Genomic DNA, 15920 nt, shown 5'->3' with positions numbered 1-15920 from the left:
TGTGACAGAGGGAGACAAGCAATGACAAAACACCAAAAACAAACTCTACTAAGGTCACAGAAACCTCCTCTTCACAAAAGAACCAGTCAGGTAATGTGGTCAGAATAAGTTTTAATGTAACTTTTTCAATTAAATAATATAAAAATAAACAGATTGCCTGAGGTAGTCAGCTAAATTTGCTGATGCAATAACAAGATACACCACTGTGCCACAGATGGGGGGGGACTGTGCCCTCTTCCTCCACTACCACCATTTTGCAGCATTATACTTGCTTGAAATTGTGCATTGCTGATTTAGAGCAGCAGTTCACAAGTTCACCATTTGATGGCACCAAATTAAAGCTATTTCCCTGTGATCTTGGAGAGCAGCGATAAAAATCCTACTGCTCCAATTTGTTCTTCAGTTGCCCAATAAAACAAGTACAGTGACCATCATTGCAATCAGTTACTATGTAATTTTAGACCGTTTAAATGATGCTTTATGGGAGGCAGTGTGGTGCATGAGAGGGAATTCTAAATAACCTTGTGCCAAAAACCAGATGTTCAAGGTTAAGATAACTTCTGTAAGAGCGTGTCTCTTTAGATGTTATAATGAAATTCCAAAGATGAATAAGCCTCAGAAAGTTCTGCACAACATAGAAATGATGATATGTCTGGTACCTTGTCCCTGTATTATTAAGAGCTTTCTCTTAACAAAGTATTAGTGGTACGCAGATTCTGATGAGATAATGTAGACCTTCTAGTGCTTATTTGAGGACGTACCTGTTACCTCTGCTTTGAAGAGGTCATAAGTCACAAGATGTTTTGCTTTTAATAGATGTAAGTGCTTGGGGAAAACATTTTTTAGCCATCTGTAGTATGTATTTGCTTAATAGAAACCTCTTTGCTTTTAAAATCAAGCAAAACCACGTGATTTCAGAAACTTCCTGTTTTCTCAGCCTTACTTAAATGCCCAGAAGACCTACGTAAATCATTCCTTCTTTTATCTGAAGGAATATTTTAAATGGCTTCAGGGAGATAACGTTTTAAAGTTCCAAACTTCACTTTGTAAACCAAAATTATTTTACAGCAACGAAAAATCTGTCTGATGCATGTAAACCTCTGAAGAAGCGAAATCGGGCTTCAGCAGCAGAATCTTCAACTCTTGCTTTTAGCAAAAGTTCATCTCCTTCAGCTTCCTTAACTGAGAATGAGGTAAAAAAAAAATGGTGTTTGCACACAGCCATTTAATTCCAGAAATTTTCAGGTGTGAATCTTTTTGTTTAAAAGCAAAAAACAAAGGCGAATTCTCTAACGTTGGTGCTCTAGACAAGTTACAGTTCTGGCCTCTGTGAAACCTGTTAATGTGTGCATTGCAAATTCATTTATTGTAACAAGAACGTCTGATTTGGGACGTCAAAATATTATTGTGGTTTTTAATGTATTTACCAACAAAGTTTTAGAATTGTAACCTTCTGTTAGAGGCAAAGTACAATGCCAGTGTGTTCTGTATTCTCTTCTACAGACTTTATGTAAGCGTACTACATTAGTTACATTATGTAACTCAATATTGTCATGTTGCCATAGCTTTTATATTGAAGCAAGTTTCTAATCCTCCAACGTAGAACTGGACAGTTTTCTGAGCAGAGCCCCTTTAAGCTCAGATTAGTTTTCAGGCTGTTTAAGTGCTATTTCTCTGTGATGCAAATAGCTTCATTGTCGGAAGAGTTAAGCAGGCAGTGAAGGATGTATCTTTTTGATACTTACTAATCATAGTCTTAGCTCTGCATATTTGGAACTGTAATTCTTTTCAATTGACATACAATAAATGAAATGTATGTACCAGAATTGTATTCATACAATCCCTTGAACCGTTCCTGAGTTATCTACACTATTAAAACAAATCAGCCAAAGAGTAGCAGCATGAGGGTCAAGTATGCATGCTGTGTTGCAGGTGGATTCAGAAATGTAGTTGGTAGGATTTATTAAACTATCCATGGGCAAACACCTTCAAGAAGTTTGTATTACAGAAGTTGTAGAAAAAATACTTGCCTGCTAATGAGGGAGTAGGGCTTCCAAATATCCTAGAGACTTTTTAGTCTCCTTAAACAAAAAGCATGAGGTGCTTAGACACTATAATGAATGCAGTTAAAATATCTAGACTATGTTCATAAATGATTTACCTTTGGGGGGTGGGGAAGGTTGCATGTTAATGGCTGTTTATCTTACTGTAACTTGAAAATACCTTTTATAAAAAAACAAACAAAAAAAAACCACCTTGCATTCTCCCTCCTGTACCCTAATAAAATAAACTAAAGAAGTCCCCCCAGAAAAAAACGTCCAGGTCATAGTCAAGAAAAATAACACTTGTTCTCATTTTGTTCTTGCAATTGAGAAACTCCCGGTTATTATTGGCATAACACTTTCTTCTGTTTTGACTTTACTATCAGGACTTGCAATCTAAGCTGTTTGTATTTGGGACCAGCTATTAAGCCAGACCCACTTAAGGATCATACTATATTTTTCATTCTAAATATGCATCTCTAAATTTTGTAATCTCAGGAGAAAGATCCTTCTATTTCTGTTTATAGCGTTATTAAAAAAAAATCAAGAATGAAGTCTACAGAAATCTTTCTCTATAAAAGTCTCATTTTGGATAGGATTTTGGGTTGTGTCTTAGCAGTTTACATGTAAAAATTGAAATGATTGTTTAGGCTGAAATGAAAATCTTAAAACTTCACTCTTAATTTGCTCAGCTACTGCTGAATAGCAAAATGTGCGAGGAAAATTAACGTCATACAGTGCTCAGAGGGCAGATATACAGATAAGAAAGTGAATTCATGTTTTCCTAATGTTTCAAAACAGTTGAATCATAGAAACATAGAACGGCCTGGGTTGAAAAGGACCTCAAAGAACATCTAGTTTCAACCCTCCTGCAGTCAACGTAACAAAAATGTACCCTATCAAAAAAACAGACTTGAAGAGAGCTGGGTGGGTTGAGGAGTAGATAACAGTGGGCTGGATCCTTAAATGGTTTAAAGCTGCACTGACACAAAGTTTTACCAGCTAAGGGTTGGACCCAATTTGTTTCCTATGATAATAGATTTATTTTGCCTTTAAATAAATATTAAAAATATATATATATGACAGGCATGTATTTCTGAACTCACAAAACAAGGAAAAATATAAACCTTGGATGTTGTGGGTGGCTTTAAAAACCTTTTTCCCTTTTGTACTGTGATTTAGCACTTGTCTAAACAGCTAAATACATGTATGTCCTGAGAGTGTTCATCCAGAGAGAAAGCTTCTCCAGAAAGACGAGGGAAGGAGTTTTAAAAAATAAACACAGTCATGCAATGCTGAAAGCCTTGCTCTGCTAACTGAATAGGATGTAATTCTTTTCAAAATTAAATACATTTGCTGACTAACTTTTATATTTGTGTTCACTATTACACTTCTAAGTGGTGACTTAAATGATCTTCTGACAAGGGTGAAAAAAAATACTGCATATTCCACAAGCACATACACCTTCACCAAGCAATATTAAGTGGATTCTGGCTGTTTGGTTTTGTTGGTTTTTTTTCCTTCTTTTTTTCCCTCGCTATTTGTGGACAGCTTGTTCTAGAAGGAAACCTGCATATAACTGTTATTTGTCAAGGACTGTAGCTAGTTGCAAACCTCTTAAATGTCACTCATTGCAACTAAAGTTTAATAGAAGTGTGTTTAGTAAAGAGGGGCGTGCACAGTTGGTTTTTTTTCTTCTTTGAAAGATCGTCTTATTTTGACTATTTACAAAGATTTTGGATGGTTTTTATTGTTATTTGGGGTATTTTTAAATGGGAATACTTGAAATACTACAAAATGAACGGAAGCCCAAATTTTTAATCCATAAGTCATTTTAGGTGCCTAATTTAGAAGGGAGAGAGAACCATGGAGTGGGCTTCTCCCTTAAAAAGAAGACTTAACATGCCAGAGGGTAAAAGGTAGGCCTTTGCTCCTTTCAAAAGATTGGGGTTTTAATTATTTTAACATGATGGACAGGACAAGTAAGGATTTTCTGTAAGTCATTGGACAAAAAATAGCAATGCCTTTGTTTTTATTTGATATTTATACATGAATGAGTAAATGTCATACCTGCATTTAATGTTGGGGAAAGAAAATACTTAATTTTACTTCTAGGCACTTGGCATCAACAGTAATTTCCTTGAAATATATTTCTTAATGAGCAGCTGTGTGGGGGGCATAGTGTGACAAAGATAATCAACATTTCCAAGTCTACAAAAGTTCAGTGTAGTACTTTACTGCTGCTATAAGATTCGATGTAACCATCCAAAACCTCGTATTTTTGAAAAGAGATGCAAGTGCTGTCTTTTGCCTTTTCCTTCTACCCCTAATAATGTAGTAGGTGCCAGTAGAGTGTAACCAGTATTTTTTAATAAATAAAAAAAGGCTTTGCATTACCACTGTTGTTGGATTATTAGTACATTTTGTGTGTTTGCACAAGACATACCTGTTGTAGCTTTTCAATCAATTTTTGTCGTTATTGGCCGGCTTCATTAAATTGAATGGATTTGTTCACAGTAGATTAATGTCATAGTATCCTGTAGGGTCTAGATGCTACCTCTGAACTTTGTCAGAGAATCATAATATCTTTAAAGAGGACAAAATAAAGAACACGTAATACTCTAAATCCTTAGCTAGTTTGTCATTCATCGTACCCTTATGAAGTAGGAGCTGACCAGCAGATGGCAGTTGAAAGAAGCCTGTGAAAGATCTTGAAAGTGGTGTTTTTAATGTAAGTTCTGTATCTTCCCTAGAGGGAATTCTTTGTATAACATCCAGTGTCAAAACATGCTCAGCTGCTGGTTATAGCTCCAACTTCTTGTATTTCCAATGCCTAATAATGTAAGACAGTAGCCTTAAATTTTGCTTTTTTTGTGCTTATTAAACAGTACATTTTTTTAAATTACTAATTTGAGGCAGATTTCTTTTATCTGTGTTTTTGTTTTTTGTTTAATGGGTATTAGTATCTATACAGAATGGAAAGAATACATACAGAACTTAAAAGGTAAGCTGTTTGAACCAGAAGGCAGTCATGAGACGTGTACAACTTGCAGCTAAGTACGTCAGCTCCATTTATCAACCCTGGAGTCTAGTTGTCCTACATTACACAACTAAAATACTCCAGGCATGCTTAATAAAGGTAAAAATAACTGCCTTTGTGATCCTAAGAACAGAAAGGAAGAAGGAAATTCACATTATTTTTAAGAAACTACTGCTCTGAAGAAAAAATAGTTGAAGATATCCTTGCAGGTTGTTTTAAAAATATGTGTATCAATGTGTTTCTGGCATTTTATTCCTAGCTTCCTTCAGTGATAGTTTTCTCTTCAAAACAAGGCTTAAGAATAACAATATTTAGTTTCTCTTTACATCCTTCATGACCTAGCAGACAGTTGTTTCCTGTTTGTTTCTGTATGCCTATAGATTTTGCTTCCCTGTTTCAAAGCACCAATAAGCAGTTAGGGGTATGGTTTTGTGGAACACTGCAAGTAATTGGACTTCTTTTGTGCTAAACCTTTGCTAAAGCCTCTAACAGTTGAAATGACTTGCATTGCCTACCAGGCCATACTGCTTTGTTACAATGCTTTCACTTTCACGTGAAGAAAAAAAAGTTGTAGGTTCGAATCGTGTTCTTTGGCAGCACGTTTTGTGTAGAAAATTAAGTTTCTTATGTAATTACTCTCAGCTTGTGTATTACTTAGGCTTTGGAGTGCAGAGAATCTGTTTACTGAATGTTTATCACATGTAGGTTTTTATTCCACATCTCGTACCAAAGTATCATGGGTGTCAATAGGCAATTTTATAATGTTTTAAAATGTTCTCAAAATTCTAATTAACTTTCCAGGCAAATTCAGAAATGCATAATATCCTTACCTGAAACGTCTAACTACTGCTAATAATAAAAATGAAACTTGTCCCAGGCCGTCTTTTTGCTATGATAGTACTGTGTACACTTGTGGCACCGCATACTTAAAGAATTTACCTAGTCTAGCAGTATGGGCCAAAATACCATTCTTCAGTTCAGGAATTCTTATACTGAAATAAAGGAAATGTTAACTGTAACTCAATTGGCTCTGTCAGTTTTTCTGTCTGCGTGTGGGTGCACAATAGATTGTCTTTCGAATACAGTCTGATCTATCTGCATGTCGTTTATATATTTTTATATATCTTGTGCTTAGATTTAAAAAGAAACAACAACTACACAACTAGTCATTAAGACTTTTGTTAAGAAGAAAAGGCAGTTGGTAAATCTCTGTGGAAGGACTAACAAGTTTCCTTATCAGAAGATCCATCTTTCAGTAGGAAGCTCTTAGCCAGACTAGTCCACTTCCTCCTGGCTGATTGTGGTGTGGACATCACTGATGCTGAAGTCACTGCAGGTCTGAGTTTGTAGCAGTGTCCTTAGTTCTAAGCACAGGGAGCTTAATAGCCAACAGCATTCAGAAGTCATGGAAAATGATACAAAATGCTTACAAGAAGATGCAAAATAGCTGTTAGAGATAGTGGGTGACCTGGAAGCGGTAGGTTACTTTTTTTTGTGAATTTTTGATGAACCTGCAGCAGAGGTGGCTTGCTTCTGCCATGCTCTTTTTATTTTCCATACCCTAGCTTTAAAGGAAATCTACGTTTTGGACTTTGTTTCCATGTTCTACAGCTGGGATTATAAAACAAAAGATATTTGAGTCAAACAAAGGAAAGCAGGAGGGTTAACTGTCCTGTCTGAGAGTATTTGCCCTTTAGTTGATTTTCTAACTGATTAAGCACAACGTGACGGAAGAGCAACCTGATCTTAATATGACTAAGACCACAGCTTGTATTCTTAATGTATGCTGTTTAACAAGCACATTTGAGTAATACAAGAACTGCTTTCACAAGACTGAATGTGTTGATAAAGTGCTCTGAGGAAGAGCATGTACATTTTAATGAAAATTGCACTTTGGTAGCTAGAAAAAATCTGAAGGGGTTTGCAGCTGGTGGAGAGATGACTGTTGGAGCCCATTCCTGTGTGCGCACCACGGATACATAAATGCTAGCAACTTTCTCACTGCAATTTCCAATTTCATTTTGAACCTTGATACGCTGGGCAGGGAAAGCATGTCTGAATTGGCTGTAGGAAATGAAAATTCCTGGTGAAGCCAATAAGCACTGAAGTGTACTTGAACCTTTTACACTTTGCAATTGCCAATATACAGTGGATAGTATTTGAAAATGTGTGTGCTTTTGCCTCAGCAAATACTGATGTTCTCATCCTCTAAAGACAGGGAAGAAAAAAAGTCATCACCTACATCCCCTTCCCCACCCCTAAGATGACATGAGCCAGCAAAATGGTTTTTAAATATCAGCTTTTAAAAATGAAGACTTAATCCTAAGGTTAAATCAAAAAGCACACTTAATGGCCGCATCAACAGCTGGTTGAGAGTCAGCCTTGAAGGTCAGAACAGTTGCATTTTATGTTCATCCTCTAGCAACTTTTTTTTTCTTTGAATTCTTAGGCTGCAGATGGATGAGTACAGCCATTTGTTTTCAGATCTGGGATTTCTGAATATCGTTTTCCTTGAAATTATGATGTAGTGGTTTTGCTGGCACTGTTTGATTTGGGAGCTGTCAGAAAGGAAGTAGAAAATTGTTAATGGAGTAGAAAATTTTGAATAGAAAAAAAAATGGGTGGATAGAGTAAATATCCACAAAGCATTTCACTTCATTCTCACTCAGTTCTTTAAAATGCAGGATCATTTGACTTCTTAAATTCCACATCATCCTTTCTTGTATTATACTCTCAGTTGGCATCCAGTCATCCAATATATGTCAGTACCATATATGTGTGCGTGTGTGTTTTAAATGCATGACATTTCAACCATCCAGATGTGGAACTAATGGTGCCACTTGCAGAGTTCATCCACATCATTCTAGAAATTTGCAAGCTGAGCTTACATGCCAACTTGCATGTCATTAAAAAAAAAGAAATGCCAGAGGGAATAAGGAGTTGGCTCACATTTCTGCTGAAATTTCTGGCTAAAACTTGAATTGGGAATCTGGTTGCAAAGAATACTTTAAAAATTGTTACAGAATTGAGCTTAACATTTAGATGTACTGAATGATGTAAGAGTGAAAGATGATTCCATACGTTAGTGCTTTGTCCTTTCACCGTTGAAGGCCTTGGTTGTTGGTGCAGTGAGCTGAAACTCTCAGTGGTGTAGCTGAGGAAAGTATTACAAGAAAAACATTTTAAAAGTGATTTTTACATAATACTTCTGTTGAATTCTTTTCCTGCCTTCTTCTCACATATCTTTCTAGACAGCTTCAATAAAAAGACAAAATTAAGAATATAAACATATAAAATCACACTATATACATTGCTGACTCAATTTACTTCCTTTTCATACTCTGGTTTATTATTTTAAATGTAAATACACACGCATTTCTCCCTCCTTTCTTAGCCTGACCAACAGCCGCCATCAAAAATGAATTCTTACTTACTCAGCATAACCTTGAGAAGGAAAATACATTATTCTACAGTCTGTCCTCACATCTTTGTGCACACTGAGTATCACTTTTGCACAACCTTTTAGATAATTAAGCAGTAGAAAATCTTATATTTAGCAATTAAACAATTGCCCACCGTATTGGCTGCTGGTGTAATCTGCCTTTATACATCAAATATTGCAGTATGCAAAGCATCTTCATTCAGTGAAGAAATAATGCTGGAGATTGCTTTTATAACCATTCTTCCACAATCTTTCTAGAAGTAGGTCAACGTTTGTCTGAAAGAATCCATTAAATGCTTCTTTTGATTATTGTGAATAGGGAGTTTTAACATATGCAAAAAGGCTTAGTTCCAAAGGAAATTACAACAACGTTGGAGATGTGAAGTCTTGATGCCCTGATTGTTGTACTGTCATAGAACTGAATAGCTGTTACCCAAACGTTGAAGTACGTAAGATGTATGATCAATGTATGTTGACATCAGTAGACCCAATTCTTAATATTGTGATCTGTTGCCAGAATTTGTATCTTTCAGTTGCTAAAACGTGATAAAAATACCATACTAAAACCAAAGAATTACAGAGATGCCAAAAATTCTGTTCCAGTTTGACTCAGTAATGAATATTTTCCCAATAACAAAGCTATAGAGAGCGTGTTTAAAAAAAAAAATTAGTTTAAAAAAAAAGGTAATCACGTGTCCTTCCATGCTCTCTCACGTGTGTGAGCAGTGGATAATGTTCTTCCAAAAGGAAAGATAGCTGTGAGAATCTGATGGGAATAGGAAGTAAAGCTCCTGATGATTTCAATTAGTCCTTGTTTTCAACTCAGATTTTTCCCTTTCTCTCCTGTCTCTCCTATGCGCTCACAGATGCACAGTTTTCACTCAAAGGACGTGGATTTGAGTTCTCAAATATCAGCTGGTTGCTCTGTGTTCAGCCAGCACGCTGTGAGAGCCTCTAACAGCAACTACTCTGAAACTGAGCTGTTTTGTAGTTGAGATCAGGAAAGCCTGTCTGGTGTGCAGAATGTGAATGTGTGCTGGTGCTTGTGAGGATGCTGGTTCCGTGCTACAACACTGTTAATTGCTAATGGAGAACGCCTGTGATTACAGGACTGGGAGTGATCTCATTGCTGCAACTTGTCAGTCGCACAGCTGAAGTGAACAGCTTTGCCTTTTCTCTCCCTAAATTTATACTGTCTTAAAAGCTTTATGAAAAATAAGGTATTACTCAACATGTGCAACAGAATAACACAGCAAACTGGCAACTGCTGTGAATTACTAATTAACAGGTTTTGCCACTAATCTAAGCGTGGCTTCCTTTGAACCTTTGCCTAAAGATCAGAAGAGGTAATTATGTGCAATTTACTTTTCTAGGGAGATTATGTTACAAAAATAAGGATAGGGCAAGCTCTGGCATGATCACAAGGAAGATTCACGTTTGACTTAACAATTTTAGAAAAAAAGACCACAAAAAACTTGTATTGGTTTTTGCTGAATGCATATCCATCCATCACATCTGTCACGATGTGACGTATTAGCTGTGTTAACAAATCCCACGAGTGTTAATGTTTAATTTTAGAGGTGGCACTGTTTTACTGTAGAAAGTGATTTCCAGTAGTCTTACAAATCCGCTTCAGTTAGCGTTTTTAATCAGAAGGTACTTTTATTGTGGAACTGTTCCCTGGTGGCTGGGAGCCCTGGCTGTGCTGTCGCAGCATGCTCAGGCTGCAGGCAGTCACCCCGGCCTTTCCCTGTTCTGCGTGCCATTTTGTTGTAGGTCTTCCAAAAAATAGTTTTCGACAGATTGTCCCAGCCTCTCACAGGCCTTCAGGGGACAGGGACACATTTGGCTTCGTTATGTCTCCATCAGCTTACTGGATAGCCTCAGGAGCTGAGCTCCCAGATTCTGGCTCTGATCACAGGGAGCAGACCCAAAGAATGAGTGTACAGAATAGAGTTATTTACTGAGGGAGGTGCCTAGTAGAAAGTGAGATTGAGAACATGAGTTTAAACTCAGAATTCTCCTTCAGAATGGCATCCCTCTCTTACAAGTGTAAGAGGAACTCTGCTCACCATGCCCTTTGTTTGCTTCCTAAAATGAAAACTCAAGTGTTGATGATAGTAGCTCTCAGTGTTGGATGGGATGCACCTTTGGTATTGTAGCACCTTGCACAAAGCAATTTAAGTCCAGTGCTAAGCTTAGAGATTCAGTGATCTTTTGACGTTGCAGCAGGTGTCCCTGCTCGGCTGCTTAGTGCAGTGATGGTGCTGAATGGAGGTCTGATCTGTGATTTGCTCAGGGCTCCTGATGATTGCAAAGCAGAGGTGGTATTTTTCCTGCAAGATACTCTCAGCCTGGTAGCCTTGTAGCTAATTGTCTCCAGATATTTTGTTCATGTGATGCGTATTCATGCGTGAGATCCATCATGAATCTATAGGCTGCTGTGAATTGCCAAGTTCTGTCTTAAAATTTTGCAAGAATTTGGGTTTTGTGGCTGTGATGGTAGCATTCAATTCTTGCCAGCACTGCTTTAGCACAATAACCATTCAATGTAAATGATGGGCTGTTGCATTAGCCCTAAGTAGGGCAGTAAAACTCCAGGTCTGTAAGGAAATGGTTTTCAACCTATGGTTCATGCATGGCTGTGATTTTGTAGCCCATGTCTAAGGGGTTTGTGAAAGGCTTCCATCTGTCCATAGGATTACCTTTTCATATGCATCCTTCATTTGACTATTTACTACTACATAAACCAAAGACAAGCCAATAAACTGTTGCTGTAAAGCAAACCTTATTCTCCTTTGTCTTGGCATATGTGTCATAGGGTTTGTTCTGTTTCTGTGCTCTGCCTTTAGAGCAGGGAGCTGGGGCAGCAGGGTGCTCTTCTCCAGGGGATGCATGGTGGGGAAACAATTTTCTTAACTCTTCAGATCTGTGTACAAAAGTTTTAACTTAGGACTTAAGAAAAAGTTTTCACTGTAGGGGAAATACAGAGGACATTAGTAGCATTAAATTAGTGTATGTGACTAATTTTGGCTAGTTCTAACAGGAACATAATGATGTACTAAAAAAGGTTAGAGGAGTGCACTGCTTATACTAAGTAGTGTTTCTATGGGAAGATTTTAAACAGAAATAAAGAGTGTTGTCTAAGTTTACTTAAACCCTAAGGGAAAACACTTCTGGATTTCTGCTGAACTCCAGTACTACCCTTCTTAATCCAGCATTTCCCAGCAAAACCTGGCTACTCCTGGCCAGGCATACAGTGTGCATTTGCAGTTTGCTGCTTCCCATCTCCTTCCAGAGATCAGAGATTTCCTGGTATCTGAACAAAGCAATGCCTCTACATTCAAGTTCTTTTAACCCACTGAAGGATACCACTTATAAAACCATTGGGGAGAATCTTGAAATGAATCCAGTTGTAGAAGTATTGTAGATGAAATGTAGGTAGGAATCACTTCAATAGCTTGCATTTGCACAGAGAAAATGAATTTGTAATATGAGTCTTGAAAGTAATCTCAAAAAAAAGTCAGATCCAATTTATGAAATAATTTTAGACCCATTCAAAGAGAGCAAACATTAAATGGAGGAATGCAAGTTAGCTGGCAGCAACAGTGAGAAGTAATCAGTCAAAGTCAGCATTTCACAAGGGATTTTATAAAGACTAATACTGGGCCTGATGTCTTTATGTTTTTATCTCTGATTTCAAAATATATCACTTCTAATAAATTTGCACATGATGTGGAGATGGGCTGATACAGAGCGTGCACTTAGCTGTCTAAATTACTTGCTGAGCCAGACCATTTTTAATCAAGTGTAGTTTAATATGGATACGTATAAGATTGTATGTATGAAAACAGAAAGCAAATTCTTCATATAGAGTGGAGCGTTTGTGTCCTGACAAACAGCTCTTGGCAAAATGATCTCTTGAGCACTGAGTTTCAATGTTTTATTGAAAAGGTTAGGGCAGGTCCTTAGGCAGTGGAACAGCAGCAGTGCAGAGGAGAAGTCACATGCTCATTGGCTTTGGATGTTGTACTTGGAGACTTGGGGAATACTGTCTCCAGTCAGAGAAAACTCACCAAAATTCTCCTGAGGCTGGAAAAAATTCTGTAGTGAGAAATTTAGACTGCATTCTGGCTTACCAAAAAGGATTGAAATGGGTTTAATTGCAGTGTACTTCCACAGGAGAAAAAATCCAAAGGGCTTTTGTAAGTGAAATACCTCAAGAAAGCATCATCAGCTGTGGGTAACAGTTAGACAACTCAGAAGGAACTCAAGGCATTATTTTTGATGATACGTGTGAATAACCATTAGAACAAGTATCAAGAAAAGTGACAGGTTTGTTTTGCAGTTGCAAATCGTGATGCTCTCGTAGAGAATGTCTGTAGCCATAACAATTCTTTTGAGTTCAGACTGGTGCTGCAATATGAAATTCTGCGTTTTCTGCTGTAACAAGGGAGAAGACATATGACTCATATGTGCATCCCATCCCTGAATTCTGTTGGACTGAAAACAGCATGGTGTTTTCTCTTGAATGTTAGGATTTTTGTCCTTGAAGTTAATTATGAATATGTTTTTTTAGAAATCTTCTAACTTTAACACACTTGGTAAGACTTTTTATGTAAGATTTATGCATGACAAGGTCATCTTTTGGAGTATTTTGAATTCATTGTTAACTGTGACATTCCTTACACATAGTTTTTCTCTCTTCTGTATAACGTTACCACTCTCTTGAAGGATATTTGAGTCAGAGACTCTGGTATGCAGCTTGAAGTTTTACTGAGTTTCTTTCTAAAATGCATTGTTAATACCATGTAAAGCATGTATTCAAGCTTTAGTGGTGGGTTTTTACGATGTCCCTGTGTTATTGGCTAGGCACTGACTAACTGGGTTATAGGACTGAGTACAAATAAAATGCCATATTACAAAGTCTTGGTGTTTTGTTTTGGCAATTGTTGAGTTTGTGAAAATAGCTGTTATATTGTCCTGTTGATGCAACTTCCACAAGTGCATACTCTGAATTTAATCAAACTTTCTTTTTAAAGGTGGGGAAACAAAACCAAAAGAACTTACCTCAATCTGTTAGCCTGAATTGCAGTCTGTTTGCTTCCTTCGGTTGACATTCTGAAAAAAGTTCACCTATGTGGCTGCTTTCTCTAATGTCTGTGTTTAATCTTCAGATCTTCGATGGCCCAGGAGATGAGCGCTCAGAGTCTCCCTATGAAAGTGCTGATGAAACTCAGACTGAAGTGTCTATATCATCCAAAAAATCTGAGCGAGGAACGGGAACAAAAAAAGAATATGTGTGTCAGGTGAGAGACGGTAGCTGGGCAGGGAGCTGTGCTTTCTGAGGTATCCTGGAAAAGGGATTTTTTTTAATTTGAAAATGACAATATTAGGGCAGACGCAGGTTTATTGTGCCTATCGCATGGAGGAGACATTAGTGAACATGTTGCCGTATCAGTAAATGAAATTCTTCCTAATTTTTTTTTCTTGATCTAAAATAAGTGACTTAGCCTTTCTGGTTTAGTTTCCAGATCAGTAAAATAAATGTGATTTGTACCTCAAGGACAGTGCATGAAGTTCGCCAGGTCACTGGGTTACATGACGGAGAACTGCTTGCTTGTCTGCTAATACAGAGAAGAAAGTTTGACATGGTTGTGTGCTTCAGTGTGAGCACAGCAGAGGTGGCTGCACTGCACTTACAGCATGCTCACTGCAAGCAGAACACTTTCTGGATCTGTGCTTACAGAGTTCTTAGGTTATGAAAGGGCAATACAATAGCTCTGGGCTGATTAAAGTTGTTTCCAGCAGACTGGAAAAGCAGTTGTATTTCCATTTCTTCTTGTACATAATGGTGATGGTTTGGTTATCTATTTTTAAATGTTGTCTAATCACTTAAATTCTGCCAGCATTGTTGTTGAGTTCATTTTTAGTTTTATCTCACTGCTAACAGTGTGGATATAGAAGTATCGTTGTGTCTCCTAGATTATTTTCCTTTTGCCAAAGAAAGGGAAAATAAGGTTTCTCTTAAACCTGCGCGGATGCCACCAGTTTGCTCAGGGAAAAATTCTTAAAGCTGTTCTTGTTTCTTTTTTCCGGGTATGTTCTCGTGTACCATGTTTCTATCAGTGGTATTTCTCACAGTTTAATGACTAGTATTTGTTGCAACAGGAAGCGAGGGCACGTGATGATATTTGCAGTGCTGTCTTTTGCTTGTTTAATTTTATTTCGCCCATGGGAAAAGAGATTTAGAGGAGCAATTTATGGAAAGGAATAGTGAATACTATTTTTTCTGCATATGAACTTTTCTTTAACATTAAATGCCTTTGTGTTGTAAAAGCTATGTGAAAAAACAGGTGATCTCCTGCTGTGTGAAGGACTTTGCTATCGAGCTTTTCACGTGAGCTGCCTTGGGCTCTCTGGAAGACCAGCAGGAAAATTCGTTTGTAGTGAATGTACATCAGGCAAGTTTGTCCCTTTCTATTAAATTTTAAAAAGAAAAGGTATCATTTTCCCATACACTGTTACAGGAAATCATCCCATGCAGATTGTGTATCTGCGAACAAACTGTACTTACCTCTTGGTGCCTGATGGTGTGGAAATTCATGTATTACCATTAACTGTGCCACGATTTAGGATGCTCGCTCTGTTTTCAGTGAGAAATCTCTTGCAGATTGGTTGACTTGCTCTGAATTCCACTGTGTTAACAATTGCAGGTTGTATCTGTCTGTGTACAGTTACAGAGTAGATTTAAGGTCTGCCACAAAGGCCTAAGAAATCCATGAAAAAAAAAGCAGCAAGTGAAACATTTTAAGTCTTTTCTCAGTTCTTTTTGTGTCTACATATATCTTTTGCTTTTCCCATTAAAAGACCACCTTACTGCTATTAATTTAATTTGCTTTTAATCCTGCAATAACTTCTTGGAAGCTCTTAATCTCAAAATGTTATATAAAAATTTGTGTTCTTGCTTGTAAGCTCAGTTCAGTCAGGTGGTGAACCTTGCTGGAAAAAAAAAGACTGCTTCTAAATAAGGTTGTTCCAAGCAGTCCAGAGAGCGGATTGGAGGATACTTGTCCTTAGTTTGTGGGCTTACAAACCAAATTTTACAGGATTGCAAACAAAGTAGGATCCTGTTTCATTGCTTTAAAAACAAAATTCAGAGTTGTCCTGGCATACTGAGAGTTATGAATAAGAACACAAAAGCAGATCAGTGAGGCTTTGTGTATGATATGCACACATTAACTGTGGTGGATTTCCACTGTAACTTTATTTTTGTTGTGTTTTATTTATCTGTATTTAAACAAATGAGTATTGAACACTGAAGAGTCAAAGCAGATAAATTGCTGCTTCAAATAATGGAATTTAAAAAAACAAAACAAAAACAAAACAAAACTCT

At 37.2% G+C, this 15920-nt stretch overlaps 1 long non-coding RNA gene across 1 annotated transcript; it reads left to right on the top strand.

The window, feature by feature from the left end:
- The first annotated feature begins 6 nt into the window (after positions 1 to 6).
- Positions 7 to 15893, top strand: LOC104910852. The gene is made up of 4 exons (XR_793474.3): positions 7 to 90; positions 1069 to 1193; positions 13702 to 13833; positions 14865 to 15893. It is a non-coding gene; the product is annotated as an uncharacterized LOC104910852 (long non-coding RNA).
- Positions 15894 to 15920: the final 27 nt, after the last annotated feature.

The sequence above is a fragment of the Meleagris gallopavo genome, chromosome 4, assembly GCF_000146605.3.
Source record: "Meleagris gallopavo isolate NT-WF06-2002-E0010 breed Aviagen turkey brand Nicholas breeding stock chromosome 4, Turkey_5.1, whole genome shotgun sequence".
Lineage (NCBI taxonomy): Eukaryota > Metazoa > Chordata > Aves > Galliformes > Phasianidae > Meleagris > Meleagris gallopavo.
The sequence above is the reverse complement of the archived record's forward strand: the minus strand, read 5'-3'. Positions and strand labels throughout refer to the sequence as shown.